Here is a 5,409-nt window from a genome sequence, read left to right as displayed (position 1 = left end):
CCCCCCGTGCTTTTAGATATTAATTGCTGGGATGGGTCACAAAATGCTACATGGTTTCCTAATGATGAAAAACTGCAGTTCGATGATTAGCTGGTGATAAATTTGTCAGGGCAATCTGTTGATCATTTATCACTTTAGAGAGGGGTAGACAAACTTCTTCTGTGAAGGACTGGATGATAAATGTTTTAAGCGTTGAACTGCTACCATGTGAAAGCACCCCCAGGCAACCAATACATGGATGGGGTGGCTTTCCTCTGTTAAAACGTTTTGTACAGACTCTGACGGAGACCTGGAGGTGCAGTGGTCAGAGCCTATCCAGCAGCTCCACTGGAGCATGGCTCGGTGACCTGCTTCTGCAAAGATTATCCCCTGGAATAAACCCTGTAGCTCAGGGCTGCTGTGTTGCTGAGGGTCACAGGGAGTCGAAAGTGTCTTGATGGCACCAAACAGAAATCTAGACCCTGACATTTAAACTCCATAAATTTTCGCGTGTCTCCGTGTCTTCTTCTTCTGATGATTCCCTCCACCCGAGACATTTGAAAATGCAAAAGCCATTCTTTAAAAAAAAATCATGTTATTGAGGGCTATTACAGCTCTTATCATAATGCATACATCAGTTGAATCAAGCACATTTGTACACATGTTGCCATGATCATTTTCAAAACATTTTCTTTCTACGTGAGCTTTTGGTATCAGCTCCTCTTTTTTCCCTTCCCCCCCCCCATGGTGAACTCTTGATAAATTATAAATTATTATTGTTTTCACATCTTACACCGTCCACTGCCTCCCTTCACCCACATTTCTGTTGTTCGTCCCCTGGGTGGGATAGGGGTGTGTGGGATATGCGTCTTTGCCCCTCTCCCCCTCTTCTTCCCCTACCTTCCCCCACCCGCATGGTATTGCTGCTCTCTTTACTGTTCCTGAGGGGTTTGTCTGTCCTGGATTCTGTGTGTTCAGACTGTTTATCTGTACCAGTGTACAAAATCCTGTCTAGCCAAATTTGTCACATAGAATTGGGGTTATGATAGTGGGGAGAGGAAGCATTAAAGAATTAGAGGAGTGTGTGTTTTGTACTGCACCCTGGCTGACTAATGACCCTTGTGACCCTTCTGTGAGGGGATGTCCAATTGTCTACAAGGGGCTTTGGGTCTCCACTCTGACCCTCCTCATTCACATCAGTATGATTGTTTGTTTCGGGTCTTCTGATGCCTGATACCTGATCTGGGCACCATCAGGATTCTTTAGCACATTAGCATATGCACCCATTTTGTCTTTAGTGATCATGTCGGGAAGCTGAGCATCACAGAATGCCGGATTATTAGAACAAAGTGTTCTTGCGTTGAGGGAGTTACTTGAGCAGAGGCCCAATGTCCGTTTGCTACTTTAATATTTAACATATATGTACATAGACCTGTATTTATAGTGTATATATTAATATATTTACATATATACATGCTTATATTTATACCTCTATAAATGTCTTTTGCTTCTGAATTCTTTCCTCTATTTCCTATTACTTTCTTCCTGTCCCACATCATGTTCGACCTTCATATGGCTCTCAGTAATTCTTCTTGGCTACATTGCACCACACATTCTATGCCTTCCTCACCATCAATTTTAGATCTCTTGTTGTTCCCTTGGCCTTGGGTTTGTTGCCTCTCCCCTCCCTTTCCTCCAACTCCTCTGCTCCCCTGTCCCCCTGGAACCATTGGTCCCATTGTCTTCTCCTCAGGATTGTAAATAATGCTGCCTATCTTATATAGATAGACATGAAAAACAACAACAATGAAGTTCCTCGGGGACTTTGTTGCTTAGCAAAGCAAACCTTGCTGCTTGGTTGCACTCCCCTTTGTGTTTTGTCCCAGTGTGTGGGGGTGGGGGTGGGGGGTGTCAGATCAGGTACAATTCCCGTACTGTGTTTCCAGTATTGTCTCTCATAACACTGTGGGTCAGTGAGGGATGTCATGTCTTGTCGAGGGCTGTCCAGCCCTACGGTCCTCTCTGGGCAGTGGCTGCTTTGAGCAGGAATACCGTCCTTGAGGCTTGATGGGCCAGGATTCAGTCTACTCTCTCCCTCTTACTTTGCAGCTGTGTGGTCTGGACAGACCCGCCACTCTCCCCAGGCTGTATCTTCAGTGCTGTCCTCTGTAGTGCATTCTTCTGGGGAGGGGGCCAATATAACTGGGATTGGGGCCAGCCCCACAGTCCACTCTGTTAGTTCTGTGCCAGTTTGTTTCCTATAGCCTATGTATTCCCTGTGCCAAATTCTTAGGTTTGTCCCAATTCTCTCATTGATGACCCTAATAGTTTGGGGTTTGACCTTGAGGTCTGTGATCCACCTTGAATTTATTCTTGTGCATTGAATAAGATAAGGGTCTTGCTTCATTTTTCTGTAGTTAGATATCCATTTTTTTTCCAGCACTACTTGTTGAAGAGGGCATCTGCTTCCCACTTGATATTTTTTGGACCCTTATGAAAGATCAATTGTCTGTATGCTGATGGTCTAATGTCTGGGTTTTCAGTTATTTTTCATTGGTCTGAATATCTGTCATTATCCCTGTACCATGCTATTTTGGTCACTGTGGCTATAGGATAGGTGCTAAAGTCAGGTAAAGCAAGCCCTCCCACTCTGTCCTTCTTTTTGAGGAATTCTCTGCTAATTCTGGGATTCTTCCTTCTTTATATGAAGTCAATAGTCAATTTTTCCAATTCTTTGAAGAAAGATGTTGGTATTTGTATTGGGATAGTGTTAAACATATGTAGTGTCTTGGGTAGGGCTGACATCTTTACTATATTAAGCATTCCAACCCATAAGCATGGGACATTCCTTCACTTGTGGAGGCTACTTTTGTTTTTTTGTAGTAGTATTTTGTAATTTTGCTCATACAAATCTTTTGGGTTCTTTTTGGTTAGGTATATCCCTAGATATTTCAATTTTTTGTTTGGCTATTGTGAAGGGTACTACCTTTTTGATCTCCTCTTCCATGGTTTTGTCTGATGTATATAGCAATCCAATAGACTTCCGTTTGTTGATCTTGTATCCTACCACTCTGTCATATTCCTCTATTGCTTCCAGCACTCCTCTTTTGGGGCTTTTTGGCTTTTCCATATATAAAATCATATGATCTATAAATAACAATAGTTTCACCTCTTCTTTCCCCACACAGATAACTTTGATGTCTTTCCTTTGCTTTATGATATTAGCTAAGACCTCCAGTATGATGTTAAATAAAAATGGGGACAAGGGGCAACCTTGTCTGGTCCCCCTTTACAGTGGGCTTGTTTTAGTCTTTTCTCCATTGACTACCACGTTGGCTGTTGGATGTTCACATATAGTTTGTATTATATTGAGGAATTTTTCTTCCATTCCTATCTTCATGCATGTCTTAAACAGGAATGGGTGTTGGATGTCATTGAATGCTTTTTCTGTGTCTATCGGTTTTATCATGTGGTTCTTATCCTTTTTCTTGTCAATGCAGCAAATAATGTTGATGGACTTTCGGATATTGAACAATCCTGAGTCCCTGGAATGAATCCCACTTGGTCATGATGAATTATTTGTTTTATAACAGTATTTTGTTAAGGATTTTCGTATCAATCTTCATTAGATATATTGATCTGTAGTTCTCAATTCTTGTGAGACCCTTGCCTTCTTTAGTTATCAGTGTTACACTAGCTTCATAGAAAGAGTTAGAGAGTTTGCCGTCCTTTTCTATCCCCTGGAAGAGTTTGTGTAGGATTGATGTCAGTTCTTCCCTGAATGCTTGGTAGAATTATCCTGCGAAGCTGTCCAGCCCAGGGACATTTTTAGTTGGTATTCCCTTGATAACTTTGTCTATTTCTTCTTTTGCTATGGGTCCATTGAGGTTCTTGATGTCCATATGAGAAAGTCTAGGGGGAATTGTTTTTCCAAGTATTTGTCCATGTCTTTCAAGATGTTGAATTCATTAGAGTACAAGCTTTCATAGTACTGTGCAATTCATAGTACTCTATAATTATCCTTTTAATTTCATTAGGGTCCGTTGTAATGTTCCCTGTTTCATTCCTCATCCTGGCTATTGATATTTGTTCCTCCTTTCTTTGGTTAGGTTTGCCAACAGTCTATCCATTCTGTTAATCCTTCCAAAGAACCAGATTTTTGCTGCATTGATTTTTGCATTGTTTTCTTGTTTTCACTCTCATTTATCTTAGCTCTGATTTTTATTATTTGTTTTCTTTTGATATTAGTAGGATGGTCCTGTTGACTCTGCTCTAATTGCTTGAGGTTTTGTGACAGCATATCAATCATAAGTCTCTCTTCCTTTTTTCTGCGTGCATTTATCTCCTCTGATAACTACTTTTGCTGTGTCCAGAAGGTTTTGGTACTCATATTCTCATTCTTGTTCATTTCTAGAAATGTCCGAATTTTATCTCTTGTTGGGGACCAGCCTTCCCACAACTGAATGGATCCAAGGGGTGGTTGTGTAATTGAGGGGTAAATAAAAAAGACATCCGACAAGCTAAAGCATGCCAGGGCTCAATTCCTCAGTCATGACTTCAGGAGTCAGGTCTTGGCAGAGAGAGAGAGTAATGCAATCTCACGAGTTTATATAATCCCAGGCATGTAGTCCATGGTAAGCACATATGTAACAGGAAGGGGTTGTACAATAGGCATACATGTAACAGGAGGGGGACGAGCTAGGGGAATACATTCAACTGGAAGGGGTTGTACTAGAGGCATAAATGTGACAGGAAGGCATACACGTAACAAATTGGGCAGGCTCTGGAGCCAAGATGACAGCCTAACTTTGGTTGTTTGAGTTGGCTTGACTTTAGGTATTTTTGAGCTCCTCTCCAGGGGGACAATCTATGATTCTTATCAGGAGGGAATGGGCTCTATTTATGGTGGGATAGACAATAGGGTTTGATTGCCTTGGAGGACAACTTTCAGGCAGGCAGATAGCCTTTAAGCCAGTGGTTTTAAACCTTCCTAATGCCACGACCCTTTAACACATTTCTCATGTTGTGGTGAACCCACAACATAAAATTATTTTTGTTGCTACTTCATAACTGTAATTTTGCTACTTTTAAGAATCAGGAGACCCTGTGAAAGAGCTGTTCAACCCCCAAAGGGGTTGCGTCCCACAGGTTGAGAACCACTGCTTTAAGCAGTTGACCTACAAGAGTATAGTCAGTAATCATGTGTTTGCAAACAGCACCTTAAATTTGGCATTATCATAGGGGTGGGCATTGTGGGAAATAACTTTTACTTAGGAAAATGTGAGTGGGACACCTCTCCAATGCACAAACATGATGATTTCCTCCATGGGAGCCTGGCCCTCCAAGACTCCTTAACGCAGCGGTTCTCAACCTGTGGGTTGTGACCCCTTTGGGGGCCGAATGACCCTTTCACAGGGGTCACTTAAGACC

This window comes from Echinops telfairi, unplaced genomic scaffold (assembly GCF_000313985.2).
Source record: "Echinops telfairi isolate 266 unplaced genomic scaffold, ASM31398v2 ScPeMD7_23;HRSCAF=83, whole genome shotgun sequence".
Taxonomy (NCBI): Eukaryota; Metazoa; Chordata; class Mammalia; order Afrosoricida; family Tenrecidae; genus Echinops; species Echinops telfairi.
The sequence above is the reverse complement of the archived record's forward strand: the minus strand, read 5'-3'. Positions refer to the sequence as shown.